Here is a 16,426-nt window from a genome sequence, read left to right on the forward strand (position 1 = left end):
ATCCCAGCTGACTTATTTGCAGAAATTGAAAAGCTAGGCATAAACTTCATGTGGATATGCAAGTGACCCAGAATCACCAAAATAATCTTTTTTAAAAACGGTAATTATTTGGCACCCAGCTGGAAGTCCCTGGCATCCCCCTCCTGCCACCCTGAGCAGGAGATGAGGGAGTGACCCACGTGACCCAGCACCAAGCCAGAATCCCCAGCACCCCACCCACCAACCAAAGAGGATATGAATGTTTATCCTACAACCAAGCACCACCACAAACACCATTTCGATGCAGGTGATCCACCACTGCCACCAGCATAGCTACTGCCCCTGCATTGATGGCCCACTGCTACAAATAACAGACAGAAACACCCTGCAGGCAGCCCACCATTCAATTGACTGCATCAACACAAGGACAGTCACCACCAGAGCCTGCTAATAGAGGATGAAACCTTCCAACACAAAGCCCACTCCAAAGTAACAGAAGAAAAAACTCCCCTACTAGATGATCAGACATCAACAAAGAGACAATAGAAATACAAATAAACAAGAAAACATGACACCATCAAAGGAATACAGAAATTATCAAGTACCAGACACCATAGAGTGGGAAACAGTTTAAATGTTTGAAAAGGAATTCCAAGCAATGATCTTAAGAAAACTCAAAGAATTAAGAGAAGACTAGTAGAGACTATTGGAAGTACTAGCCAGAGAAATCAGGCAAGAGAAAAAAATAAAAGGCATCTAGATTGGAAAGGATGTAGTCAAACTGTCCCTGATTGCAGATGACAGGATCTTATATACAGAAAAACCTATAGACTCTATGAAAAAACTCTTAGAGCTGATTAACAATTACAATAATGTTGCAGGATACAAAATCAACACCCAAAAATCAGTAGTGTTTTTAAACTCCAGTAGCAAACTAGCAGAAAATGAAATCAAGAAAGGAAGCCTATTTACAGTAACTGACAAAGGAAATATGTAGGAATTGATTTAACCAAGGAACTAAAGATCTCCACAATGAGAACTACAATATACTACTGAAAGAAGTTAAAGAGGATACAGAAAGGTGGAAAGACATACCATGCTCTTGGATGGGAAGAATTAACATTGTGAAAATATCCATCCTACCCAAAGCAAAGTACAGATTTGATGCAATCGCCAACAAAATAACAATGACATTCTTCACAGAAATAGAAAAAGCAACACTAACATTCTTATGGAACAACAAAAGATCTCGAATAGCCAAGGAAAATAAATAAATAAAGCTGGAGGCATAACACTGCCCAACTTCAAATTATATTACAAAGCTATTGTAACCAAAACAGCATGGTACTGGGATAAAAACAGACACTTGGATCAATGGAACAGAATAGAAAACCCAGGAATTAACCCACATGCTTACAGCCAACTGGTCTTTGATGAAGGCAACAAGAACATACATTGTGGAAAAGAATGCCTCTTTAGTAAGTAGTGCTGGGAAAATTGGACATCCATATGCAGAAGAATGAAACTGGACTTGTACCTCTTACAATATACCAAAATCATCACAAAATGGAATAAATATTTAAATATAAGACTGGAAGCATAAAATTACTAAAGGAAAACATAGGGAAACACTCCAGGAAGAACGACTGGGCAAAGACTTTATGAATAAGATCCCAAAAGCACAGGCAACAAAAGAAAAAAATAAACAAATGGGATTATATCAAACTAAAAAGCTTCTGTACAGCCAGGGAAACAATCAACAGAGTGGAAAGACAACCTACAGAATGGGAGAGAATATTTGCACACTACATCTGACAAGGGATTAATATCCAGAATACACAAAGAACTCAAACAACTATACAGTAAAAAAAAAAAAAAATTCCATATTAAAAAATGAGCAAAGGAGCTGAATAGACACTTTTCAAAATAAGACATACAAATGGTCAACAGGTATATAAAAAAATGCTCAACATTATCAATCATCAGGGTGATGGAAAGCAAAACCACATTGATATATCAGCTCACCCCAATTTGACTGGCCAGTGTTATAAAGATTGAGAATAACAAATCCTGATGAGGATGTGGAGAAAGGAGAACCCTCCTACACTGTTGGTGGGACTGCAAATTAGAACAGCCATTATGGAAAACAGTATGGAGGTTTCTCAAACAACTACAAATACAACTGCTGTATGATCCAGCAATCCCACTTCCGGGTATATACACAAAGGAATGGAAATCATCATGTTGAAGGGATACCTGCACTCCCTTGTTGAGTGCAACTCTATTTACAATAGCCAAAATATGGAACCAACCTAAATGTCCATCGACAAATGACACACACACACATACATACAATGGAATACCTCACAGCCATAAAAAGGAATGAAATTCTGGCATTTGCAGCAACATGGATGAACTTACAGAAAATTATGTTTGGTGAAATAAGACAGACACAGAAAGAAAATTACTGCATTTCCTCACTCATAAGTGAGAAAAAAGAAAAGGAAAAGGGAAAAGGGAAAAGGAAAGAAATAAATAAAAAGAAAGAAAAAGAAAAAGAACCACAACAATACATTGATCTTTCAGGAGAAGAGAAAAAATCTATGGTTACCAGAGGCGGGATGGGGGGATGGAGGGGAATAAGGTGAGGGAGGTGGGGAGAGATGGGTAAGGAGCATAAAGAATTATTATGATTTGTAATAATGAGCATGCTAATAATATTGATTTGATCAACACATGTTGTACACAGGTGTTGCTAGTCCATGTCGTACTCCAAAAATATGTGTAATCAATTATGTTTCCAAACAAATAAATAAAGGTAATTCTTTTATTATTTTGTAAAAGGTAACAAAATATACAGAACAAAACTATCCCTCTCATCTAATGTTACAAACCCATATTATCACTTATATATAAATGCTATATTCTGCAGCTGGTCTTTAATTAGGTGTACAAGCCCTACAATGTATTCTACTAATTATTAAGCAAAAAGCCAAAAGAGAAAAAATTTAAGTTTATCCAGGCATTTCTTCCTATGCTCTTCATTCTGAATGAACACTGCAGATTTTTGCCAGCTGAACTGAATGACTGGAAGAAGGAAATCATTGTGTGTGTGAAAATGCTTTAGGCTCGATTTTCAAAATAATTTTCACACTTCAACACACATAAATATACAAAGATGGATCCTTCATGGAAATCAAGAACAAGTCAATCAATTTGAGCTCATTTTAAATATAGAAGTACGGCACAGATATAAGACATGGTGTAGTTTTCTTTAATGATACTGACTCACCTATCACACAGGCCAGAGTGAAGTTTGTTACTGAGTCTTTACAGGCATCTTTCCTTAATTCCATCAGTCCCGCTCCAAGCATAAAACAGGAAGTGATTCAATAATCATCACAAAAATCAGGTACAGGTGGGAAAAATAAACCAGGGATGTTTCCACTGGTTCCCAGTCCAGAATATTTCTGCCAGAATAACTGCTCTTTTTAAGAAAAAGACCTGGAACATGCTGAGGGGGGTTCCTAGATTTGGAGTACCAAACAAACAGGTGAGCCTTGACGGCAGTAAGCCTCTGCAGAGCCTCAGTCCTGGCCTTGTCTTTACATGGCTTTGAACTCGTTGATCCGCTGCTTGGTATTGCCCTACAGAATATGCCGCAGCGTCTTGTACTTGTCCCGGCCTTGCCTCATGTTTTCGTTGTGGATACTATCATTGTGGGTCCTCTTATTCTCATCTCCGGCTCATTGCTCAGTGTCAGCAGCTGCCGGTGTGCACGCTCATTCTTCTTGGCTTCAGTGATGCCCTTCTCGCCACGGTCACCTAGGATACCCTTGCTGGACAGGTCCGCGCCGTAGCCCGTGGACTTGGGCTAGGCGCCCTCGTCCTGCAGGCCCTCCTGGATGTGGTAACTCACTGGCTCACACATGGGAGGGTGGCGACGCGGGGGTACCGTCATCACGAGGTGTGGCTCCTCCTCCTTGGTCTTCACCTGTTCTTCCCGGACTTCTTTGGCCCTATGCTACCACTGTTCCACCTCGTTCTCCTTGCTCTCCTCGCCTCTTCTAGGAGTGCAATCTTGGCCATGTACTCTGCGAACTCCGCAGCCAGCTGCTCCTGGCTCTTTATCTGATCCACCGTCTGTCGCTCCAGCTCCTCCCTGGCCCGCAACGCAGCTACCTGATTGGCCTCCAGCCATTAGGCCTCCTCCTGTGTGTTTCTGCTCCTCCTCCAGTTGCGGGGCTATCTGAATCTGGTCAGAGTTCTTTCTCTGCTCATAGTCCTGAAGCCTGAGCATCAGCTTCTCCTCTTCGTGCATCATCTGCGTGCTCTCTCTCTCTCTCTCTCTCTCTCTCTCTCTCTCTCTCTCTCTCTCTCTCTCTCTCTCTCTCTCTCTCTCTCGCTCTCGCTCTCTCGCTCGCTCGCTCTAGCTCTCGCTCTCTCTCGCTCTCTCTCGCTCTCTCGCTCTCTAACAGTTTTTCTCCTTTTCTTGGTTTCCAACTGTTGCCACTCTAGCTGCTTCTGGGGCTTCTCCTCCCAGGCCTGGGCCTTCATCACTGCACCTCGAAGGTGTCCAGCTTCCTGCGGCACATATACAGTTTGTGGTTCCCATGCAGAGTTGCGGGATCCACTTGTTAATTCTCTGGCAAGGTGGAGCAGAGAATACAAAGCCAGGTGCCTTTTTGTTAATGTGCTTAATAACGAACTTTCTGTCATTGAAAGAGATGTTCTTGATTTCACTCTAAGGGAAGCCAATCTGTGGTGTCAACTTATCTTTCTCATAAATATTTAAACCAAGGGCATCAACTCCAAGCCAAAGGTCTGTTCCTTTCTTATTTTTCTATCTCTAAATAGTTGATTCCATACATTTCCAGATCCTGAGCAATCTTCAGAGATACTCCAACACAGCATTATCATTAAGCATCCCATGGAGCTCCACGTGCCACACCTGGATCCAGTCCTCCCACTGGTCCCTAATAAGTTTGTGCTGGTTTGTGACTCTTTGAGGGACCAACCACTCAAAGCTGAGGTACCCAGAGAATTGTGCATTTCTTTGTTATAATTTCTGAACTTGGTCTGCACTGGGTAGGTCAGCAGGAGCACCATGGTATCAGGAGGGCAGTAAACCTTGTAGCTAAGAATTCCCTCCTTCACTTGGAAAAATAAAATCTTCTGGACAATATCCTGGATGAGCTCCTTGGACAGTCTTCAGGGTAGCACTCAGCCCAGAACTTGAACTGAAGGGGATTCTCCTTCCTGATTTCCTGGGCAGACACTTTTGTTTTGTTTTGTTTTTTTTTATCAAGTTTCAACCAAGTAGGAAATCCTTTATTGTACACATACTGGAGGCCAATAGTATTAAACACCTTATCAAAAATCTGTTTTCCAGTTGTATTTGGCTAGATGGCAAATTCCAGCCCTGCATCCATGGTAGTAATTCAGACATTGATTGGTTTTGACATCTTCAGCTCCTGATGGGTTTTCTCAGTCCCCAGGATGCATGACTCTGTAGCAGCAGCAGCTAAGATGGCTCTCCCAACCTGTGGCACCTGCAGTGGACTGTGTGCTCCTGCTGTAGGTGCATCTGCCTCCAAGACAATCTTGAAAAAAAAAAGAAACAATGTTGGAGGACTCACACTTCTATATTTCAAAATTCACAAAATTAACTGAACACTTAGGTTTCAAAGCACAGATAAAATCGTGTGGTACTGGCATAAGGATAGACACACGGATTTAAAAAATGAAATTGAAAGTCCAGAAATAAATCCTCACATTGAAAGTCAATTGTTTTTTGACAAGGGAGCCAATACAATTAAAGGAGAAAAGAATCAACATTTCATCAAATAGTGCTGTGACATCTGGGTAACCACATGTACAAGAATGAAATTGGAACCTCACCTCATACCATATATATTAAATTAACTGAAAATGTATCAAAGACCTACATGTAAGAGATTAGACTATAGAACTCTTAGAAGAGAACATAGTTGTAAATATTCATTATCTGGGATTAGGCAGTGATTTCTTAGCTATGACACCAAATCCCAAGCAACAACAGAAAAAAGTAAAAATGAAAACCACCATTTTAAAAAGTGTGTTTAAGGGAATTCATCAAGAAAGTAATAAGACATCTCACAGAATGGGTGAAAATGTTGCAAATCTTATACATGATATGGTATTTGTATCTAGGATGTACAAGGTACTAATATGCTCAATAATAAAAAGAAAAAAACTACCTTTTACAATGGTAAAGCATCTGAATAGACATTTCCACAAATTATGTATACAAATAGCCAATAAGCACATGAAAATAGCTCAACATCATTAGCCATCAGGAAAACACAAATTCAAACCAAAATGAGATAGCACAATATGTTCACTAGCATAGTTATAAAAGAAAAGAGATAATAACAAGTGTTGGTTAGGATGTAGAGAAACTGGAACCTTCACTTACTTACAGTAGAAATATAAAATGTTTCATCTACTTTGGAAAACAACTTGGGATCTCCTCAATTAGTAAAACATGGAGTTAACTATATGACTGATTAATTCTAATCCTAGTAGATATCCAAGAGAATGAGAAACATATGCTCACACAAAAACTTGTACACAAATATTCATAAGAGAATTGCTTATAATAAAAAAAAAATTAAGGAAACAGGGACACGTCCAGCAGGGGAGGCAGAAGCTCTGCAGAGACCACACACCCTGCGGTGCTGGCGTTCGACCCAGCAGCCCAGCTGAGTGCATGCTGACCAGAAAGGCGGCTCCCAGGAGATGCCCAAGACCTGAGGCAACCATGCACAAAAGGCACTAGTGGCCAACTGAGCAGACACTAAGGTAGCCATCCAAATTGGCAACCCTAGAAACATCCTAGACAGACAATCGTGTCAAACCAGTAGACTGTGACAACGCCTGCTACAATAACGAAAAATCAAAGAAAAGACACCAGAAATATGAAAAATCAAGAAAGTACACTACTAAAGGGTTATAACTCTCAAGCTCCAGATACTATAGAACAAGAAGCCCTTGATATGTCTGGCAAGGAATTTTGAGTATTAATTCTAAGGAAACTGAATGAGATACAAGAAAACTCAGCTAGACAACATGATGAAACGAGGAAAAGTATACAGGATCTGAAAGAAGAAATGTATAAGGAAATCAACGCCCTGAAAAAGAATATAGCGGAGCTTGCTGAGCTGAAGTATTCATTCAACAAAATAAAAAACACAACAGAGAGTTTAAACAGCAGGCTTGCAGAAGTAGAAAAGAGAACTTCTGACCTTGAAGATGGGCTGTTTGAAATAACACAGGCAGACAAAAAAAAAAAAGAAAAAAGAATTAAAATGATTGAAGAAAATCTATGAGAGAAATCAGACATCCTAAATAGCTCGAATATCCGAATCGAGGGTATTCCAGAAAAGGAGGGAAAAGGAGATTGCATTGAAAACATTTTCAACAACATAGTGGCAGAAAAATTCCCAGGTATAGTAAAAGACACAGATCTTCAGATTCAAGAAGCTCAAAGATCCCCAAACATATTCAACCCAAAAAGGTCTTCTCCAAGACATGTTATAGTCAAATTGGCAAAACTCAAAGACAAACAGAGAATCTTAAAAGCTGCAAGAGAGAAGCGTCAAATCACCTATAAGGGAGCCCCAATCAGGCTAACATCAGACTTTTCATCACAAACCCTAAAAGCCAGAAAGGAATGGGGTGATATATTCAAAATACTAAAAGACAGAGATTGTCAGCGAAGAATACTCTACCCTGCAAGGCTATCATTCTGAAATGAAGGGCAAATAGTATATTTCTCAGAAAAACAAAAACTGTGGGAGTTCACCACCACACGACCACCCTTACAAGAAATTCTCAAGGGAGTACGGGGTTTGGTTCCTGAAAAATAACTGCCACTGCCATAAAAACCCAAGAAAGATCAAAACCCACTAGTATAATAAAAATGGCATTCATGAAGAGAAAACAAACAAACAAAAAGGCTATCCACAACCTAAGGAGCCAAAAAACACAGAAAACAAACAATAAATTGGAAAGAAAGGAACAAAAGCACTTAAGACATCCAGACAAAAATCAATAAAATGCTAGGAATAAATCAACACCTTTCAATAACAACTCTTAATGTAAAAGGATTAAATTCCCCAATCAAAAGACACAGACTGGCTGACTGGATTAAAAAGGAGGACCCAACTATATGCTTCCTTCAAGAGACACACCTCACCCATAAAGATTCACATAGACTAAGAGTGAAAGGATGGAAAAAGATTTACCATGCAAACAGAAATGAAGAACGAACTGGAGTAGCTATTCTTATATCTGGTAAAAAAGACTTTAATCTAAAAACCATAAAAAGAGATAATTAGGGCCACTACATAATGATAAAATGATCAATCAATCAAGAAGACATAACAATCATAAATATATACACACCCAATGTCAGAGCAGCCAGATTTATAAAGCAAGCTCTATTAAACCTAAAGAAGGAAATAGACACTAATACCATAATAGCAGGGGACCTGAACACCCCACTGTCAACATTGGACAGATCATCTAGGCAAAGAATCAACAGAGAAACATAAGATCTAAACAACACACCAGACCAATAGGACTTTGCAGATATCTACATAACATTCCATCCAACAACCTCAGAATATTCATTCTTCTCATCAGCACATGGATCATTCTCCAGGAGAGATCGCATGTTAGGTCACAAATCAAGTCTCAACAAATTTTTAAAAATTGGAATTATCCCATGTATTTTTTCAGACCACAATGGATTAAATTTAGAAATCAATAACAAACGAAATTCTGGAAACTATACAAAGACATATAAATTAAACAGCATTCTATTCAATGGCACATGGTCCCAAGAATAAATCAAACAGGAAATTAAAAAATTTATTGAAACTAATGAAAACAATGACATATCATACCAAAACCTGTGGGATACTGCAAAAGCAGTACGAAGGGGGAAATTTATCACATTAAATGCTTACTTCAGAAGAATGGAAAATGGCAAGTGAACAACTTAACAGTTCACCTTAAAGAGCTAGAAAAACAAGAACAATCCAAACCCAAAGTTAGCAGATGGAAAGAAATCATTAAGTTCAGAGCAGAACGTAATGAAATTGAAACCCAAAAAACAATGCAAAAGATCAATGAATCAAAAAGTTGATTTTCTGAAATGATAAATAAAATTGACAAACCATTAGCATGGCTACCTTAAAAAAAAGGAAGACAGAAGATCCAAATAACAAAAATTAGAAATGAAAAAGGTGATATTACAACACATACATCCGGAATACAAGGAATCATTCCAGACTACTGTAAACAACTATATGCCAACAAATTTGAAAATCTGGAGGAAATGGATACATTTCTGGAAACACACAACCTACCAAAACTGAGCCAAGAAGATGTAGAAAATCTGAAAATAACAATAAGAGTAAAAGATATTGAAGCTGTTATCAGAAGGCTTCTAACAAAGAAAAGCCCAGGACCAGATGGATTCACAGCAGAATTTTACCAAACATTCAAAGAGGAATTGATACCAATTCTCTACAAACTATTCCAAAATATTGAAACAGAGGCAATTCTCCCAAACTCATTCTATGAAGCAAACATCACCCTGATAACAAAACCACGTCCAGATACAACTAAAAAAGAAAACTACAGGCCAGTATCCTTTATGAATATAAATGGAAAAATCCTCAATAAAATAAAAGCTACCAGAATACAGCAACACATATGAAAAATTACACACGATGTTCACATGGGATTCACAGGATGCAAGGTTTGTTCAACATATGTAAATCAATAAATGTGATACACCATATCAAAAAAATCAAACACAAGGACCATATGATCATCTCTATAGATGCTGAAAAGACGTTTGACAAAATTCAACACTCATTCATGATAAAGACTCTCTGTAAGTTAGATATAGATGGAAAGTATCTCAACATAATTAAAGCCATAAACCCACTGCCAGTATCATCTTGAATCAGGAAAAGCTGAAAGCTTTTCCTTTAAGAATAGAAACTAGACAAAGGATGTCCACTCTCACCACTCCTATTCAACACAGTATTGGAAGTATTAGCCAGAGCAATCAGAGAAGAGAAGGAAATAAAGGGCATCCAGATTGGAAAATATGAATTCAAACTGTCCCTTTTTGAAGATGACATGATCCTATATACCGAGTAGCCTAAAGTCTCTACAAAAAACTCTTGGAGTTGATAAATGATTTCAGCAATGTAGAAGGATACAAAACAACACACAAAAATCAGTAGCATTTCTATTCTCCAATAGTGAACATACACAAAGAGAAATAAAGAAAGCTTGCCCATTTACAATAGCCACTAAAAAAATAAAATACTTAGGAATTGAGTTAACCAAGGATGTGAATAATCGCTATAATGAGAACTGCAAACCACTGCTGAGAGAAATTAGAGAGGGCACAAGAAGATGGAGATATATCCCATGCTCTTGGATTGGAAAAATCAACATAGTGAAAATGTCCATACTACCCTAAGTATTATACAAATTCAATGGAATCCCCATTAAAATTCCAATGACATTTTTCTCAGAAATGGAAAAAACTGTCCAGAAAATTATATAGAAAAACAAAAGACCACACATAGCCAAAGCAATGCTGAGCAACAAAAATAGAGCTGGAGGCATAACACTACCTGACTTGAAACTATACTACAAAGGTATAATAACCAAAGCAGCATGGTACTGGCATAAGAAAGGACACACTGATCAATGGAATAGAATAGAGAATCCAGAAATCAACCCACACACCTACAGCCATGTTATCTTTGACAAAGGCACCAAGCCTATACACTGGGGAAGAGACTGCCTCTTCAGCAAATGGTGCTGGGATAATGATATCCATTACACAGGAGAATGAAACAAGACCCATACCTCTCACCATATACCAAAATCAACTCAAAAAGGATTAAAGAATTAAATGTACACCCTGTAACAATAAAATTTCTCAAAGAAAACATAGGAAAAAGACTTCCGCAAGTAGGACTGGGCACGGACTTCATGAATATGACCCCCAAAACATGGGCAACCAAAGGAAAAATAAAGAAAAGGTATTATATCAAACTAAAAACTTCTGCACAGCAAAAGAAACAATTAACAGAGTTAAAAGACAACCAACAGAGTGGGAGAAAATACTTGCAAAATATACATCTGACAAAGGATTAATATCCAGAATGTACAAGGAACTGAAACAACTTTGTGTGAAAAAAACAAGTAACCGAAATAAAAAATGGGCAAAAGAGCTAAATAAAGCATTTCTCAAAGGAAGATATACAAATGGCCAACAGACACATGAAAAAATGCTCAATGTCACTCAGCATTCGGGAAATGCAAATCAAAACCACACTGAGATACCATCTCATCCCATTTAGGATGGCTAATATCCAAAAGACTGTGAATGATAAATGCTGACAAGGTTGTGGAGAAAAAGAAACTCTCATACATTGTTGATGGGTCTGCAAAAAGGTGCAGCCTCTATGGAAAATGGTATGGAGGTTCCTCATTGCAGATAGATCTACCATATGACCCAGCTATCCCACTGCTGGAAATATACCCAGAGGAATGGAAATCATGAAGTCGAAGGTATACCTGTTCTCCGATATTCATTTCAGCAGTATTTACAATACCTAATAGTTGGAACCAACTGAAATGTCCATCATCTGATGAGTGGATACAGAAAATGTGGTATATCTACACAATGGAATACTACTCTGCTATAAAAAGGAATGAAATACTCCCATTTGCAACAACATTGATGGACATAGAGAGAATTATATTAAGTGAAATTAGTCAGGCACAGAAAGAGGAATATCACATGTTCTCACTTATTTGTGGGAGCTAAAAAATAAATAAATACACAAAGAATCTGGGGGGATGAAAACACAACAATTACAACAAGCAAACAGAAAGGAGATTGTTGGGAGGCAGGGGGAAGAGGGCGGAGGGAGGGAGGTTTCAGTAATGGGCTACAATAATCAACCACATTGTATATTGACAAAATTTTTAAAAAATGTTAAAGTGATAGTACACGTAACTGTTTTTAACACAGTGCCTTGTACATACTAAGTGTTTATTAAGTGTTACCTATTATTAATAACACTACATGGAAAAAATAATTCAATCAAAATCTTCTACAAACAAGTCTCTGTGCTACCATTTTTTGATATTTTGTCTAACTTTATTATCTGAAGTAACATAAATAACATAGGATACATAATTATAGTATAAAAATATAATTAAACACAAACCAAAATATTATCAGATAAGGTCTCAAATATAAAATAAGTGTGGCAGGGTGGGATTTTCTTATTGCGTCACTCCTGTCATTTTTTACCACGCTACTTCCGGGGAGAGGGACATTAAAAAAAGCCAAAAAAAGAAAAAAAAAAAGAAATCAAGTCTCAACAAATTTTTAAAAATTGGAATTGTTCCATTTATTTTTTCAGACCACAATGGATAAATCTAGAAATCAATAAGAAAGAAAACTCTGGAAACTATACCAATACATGTATATTAAGCAACATTCTACTTAATAACATATGGGTCCAAGAGGAAATTAAACAGGAAATCAAAAGCTTTGTTGAAAATTTCAAAATTATGACACATCATGCCAAAACCTGTGAGATACTGCAAAAGCAGTACTAAGGAGGTAATTTATTGCATTCAATTCTTACTTCCGAAGAATAGAAAGATTATAAGTAAACAACCTAACACTTCACCTACAAGAATTAGAAAAAAGAGAACAAATCCAATCCCAAAGTTAGTTGACAGAAAGAAATAATTAAGATCTAAGATCAGAGCAGAACTAAACATAATAGAAACCCCAAAAGTGGTACAACAGATCAATGAAACAAAAAGTTGGTTTTCTGAAAAGATAAATAAAATTGACCAACCATTAGCAAGTCTAACTAAAAAAAGATGAGAGAAGACACAAATAACAAAAACTAGAAATGAAAAAGCTTCTGGGAATATACCCAGAGGAATGGAAATCATCGTGTCAAAGGGATACCTGTACTCCCATGTTTATTGCAGCACTATTCACAATAGCCAGGAGTTGGAACCAGCCTAAATGCCCATCAGTGGATGAGTGGATAAGGAAAATGTGGTATATCTACACAATGGAATACTATTCTGCCATTTCAAAACAATGAAATACTACCATTTGCAGCAGCATGAATAGACTTAGAGTAAATTATATTAAGTGAAATAAGCCAGGCACAGAAAGAGAAATACTGCATGTTGTCACTTATTTGTGGGAGGTAATAAAAATAAATGGGTAAATATACAAATGAACAGGGGTCAGGGAAGAAGACACAACAATCACAACAATTCCTTGATTTTGTTGAGACACAATAACAGATATGCTGATGGGGGAGGGGTAAAGGGAGGAATTGGTATGATGATGGAACTTTTCTGTAAGGAACTGTGATAATAAGCACCTGGCTTTGTGCAATTGCTAAACCCCATGAAACTGAGACCTCTCAAAAATATTAATTATAAAGGATAAAGTAGTAAATTTACAATGAAGGACTCTTACAGTTACCATTTTAATCTAGTGATCAAGTGATCAATCAATAACAAGACAACTAATAAAAAGCCATATCAACACTATGTTTCTTTTGGTAAGATTCTCTGAAAAAGGCCCATCATCTCTATGGTATTATTTTCTAAAATCTAATCTAATTATGAGAAAGTATCAGGCAAACCCAAATGGAAGGACAGTCTACCAAGTACATAATCAGTACACTTTTAAAGTGTCAAGATCATGAAATACAAGGAAAGACTGTGGAATTATTACAGATTAGAGGAGACTAAGGATACATGATAGATAAATGCCATATTGAATCCTGAATTGGATACTGGAATAGAAAAAGTTCATTAGAAAAATTGGAGAAACCCAAATACAGTCTCTAGTAAAGTTAGTAGACTGATGTTAATTCTTCAGTTTTGAAAATTATACCATGGAAATATAAGATGTTAACATAAGGAGAAACTAGATGAAATGTATATACAAACAGTATTGTCTTTTCAACTCTTCTATAAATCTAAAATTATTTCAAAAGAAAATGTTTTGAAAACTTAACCTTGACTTCCAGTTTCATCTTTGATGTGTAGAGCTTAGAAATCATCACTCCCATCCTTTCTACAAGAGTATAGCTTTAAACAACTGAATATCAATGACTTTTCTTGGAATGACCAGGGAATTGAGATCTCAGGGCAAATTACCACCCAAAAATTTGGAAAGTCAAGTGAATACAGAAAATCAGAGCTTGCCTAGAAAAGAAGCAATTGGAGCTACAAATCCATAGAAATATTTAAATAGCAATATTGACAAATTGTTGGAGGCTGAGTGTGAACAATCATGAAAGTGAGAAACTCCTGGGGGGTAGCAGTTTATGTTGCCTGCACAGTTTCATCACTTTCACCTCCGAGAAACCCACCACTTTTTCAAAGTAAAGAACTAAAGAAAATCCCTTTCAGTTGTTGGTAGGAAAAGGAGAAACTAACCATTTTTAAATGCATTCAGAGTATTTTCAATAACAAAGGCCTACTCTGCAAGGGAAAAGACTTTACCAAAATCTATTCAACCTGAAAGAAGGGTATTACCCAACTCCAGCCCCCTATAACCTTCTTCTCATCTAAGTAGTAAAGAAAAGGTTAATAAATACTTGTGAAATAACATAAGCCTACAAAGAGAATAAGTAATCATTAGATTACAGATTTGTTGTTTCTTTACAGAAAAGGAAACAATCAACAGAATGGAAAAACAACCTATGGAATGGGAGAAAATATTTGCAAAATATGCATCTGACAAGGGATTAATATCCAGAACATATAAGGAACCCAGAAGGTTATAGGACTTCCCCTCCTCCACACCTATCCACCATGTCAACAGGACTTCTGTAAAACAATAGTGGATTACAGCTGAAAGAAGTCCAAGGCACTGACTCTATTTAAGATAGAATTCTGAGATGGCTGACTACAGGCACCCAGCTCTTGCCTCTGATGCAAAGAAAGTCCAAAACATCAAGTGGATAGTCACATGTTGAATAAAATTTCTGGAAGAAAACACTGGAATTCATCAAAAGGATGAGGAAGACCCCCTGAGGTTCAGAAATTCACTATGGCAGCATAGAAAGACAAGTGAAGCACCCTACCAAGATTGGCTCAGAACCAGGAGACACTTCTTACTGTGGGAAAAAGGTAGACAAGGGCAATCCCAAGTGATCCCAACTTGTGACACAGATGCCTGCAATTCAAGCTACAAAGGAGCCAAATTGCCTTTCCAGGCCAGGAGCCCAGTGTGGGGAAATGATGGGAGCCCATACAACTCACTGCATTAATCCAGGGAGGGAACTCATGCTGAGCCCACCCATCCCCTAGGTCCTGGGCTGCTGCAGGACATCACCATTTTGTGATTGGAGCCCACACCTGACTGTATTTGCCCTAGAGCCCCCCAACCCCTGAATCTCCACAGCCCTAAGCCCTTGTAATCACATCATGACCGTGGCACTGAGCCCACTGGCACCCTGCACCCCTGAGAATACATGGTCCAATGCAGTGCAGAGGCCACCCCCAGGACAGAGGGAGACAGTGCTTGCATATTCTGGAGCCAGAGAGCTGACCAATTGCTGCCTTCTGCCACTGCCAGAAGCCCTGCTTTCCTCAGTGAAGCACTCAGGCACCTCTCCCAGAGGCCCAGAGACCTGCAGCAACTCCAGCAAAGAGCTCAGCAAGAGCCAGCCATGCCAGCAGAGAAATTATGGAGCACCTGCACATCTCTATCTGGGACACCAAGTCCCATCTGTAGTTCTAACAAGCCTGCCCAAGGATACCCACCCCAGCTAAGGAACTGCAAGGCAGCCCAGCATCTCTCTTGGGGGCACATAGGGCCAGGCCATGACCTCAGCGACCTTGAATAGGGTGGCCCACTCCAGCTGAGGAGTTGCAGAGAGACCCAGTCTCTCTCTTGAGGATGCAGGGTCCCACTCACGATCCTGGTGACTTTACCTAGAGTGGCCCTTTTCAGCTGAGGAGTTACACAGCACCCCAGTATCTCTCTTGCAGGCACAGGGGCCTGCCCACAACAACAGTTACCTTACCCAGAGTGACCCACTCCAGCAGACCAGCTGCTAAGCACCCCAGCATCTTTCTTGGGGACACAGAGTCCCTCCCACAAACCTAGTGACCTTACTTAGAGATGCCCACTCTAGCTGGGGAACTGCAGAGCACTGCACAATCTCTTCTAGGGGCACAGAATCCCACCCATGGTCCCAGCAACCTTAACCAGTGTCTCCCACTTTAGCAGCAGATCTGCAGAGTGCCTCAACATCACTTTTGCAAGTCCAAGATCCTGGTGGCAGTCCTACCAACCCCA

At 38.6% G+C, this 16,426-nt stretch overlaps 1 pseudogene; it reads right to left on the reverse strand.

Annotated features, from left to right (window-relative positions):
• Window positions 1-3,584: 3,584 nt before the first annotated feature.
• Window positions 3,585-5,444, reverse strand: LOC134367396 (ezrin-like; annotated as a pseudogene).
• Between the last annotated feature and the right edge of the window lie 10,982 nt (window positions 5,445-16,426).

Source organism: Cynocephalus volans, chromosome X (assembly GCF_027409185.1).
Source record: "Cynocephalus volans isolate mCynVol1 chromosome X, mCynVol1.pri, whole genome shotgun sequence".
NCBI lineage: Eukaryota > Metazoa > Chordata > Mammalia > Dermoptera > Cynocephalidae > Cynocephalus > Cynocephalus volans.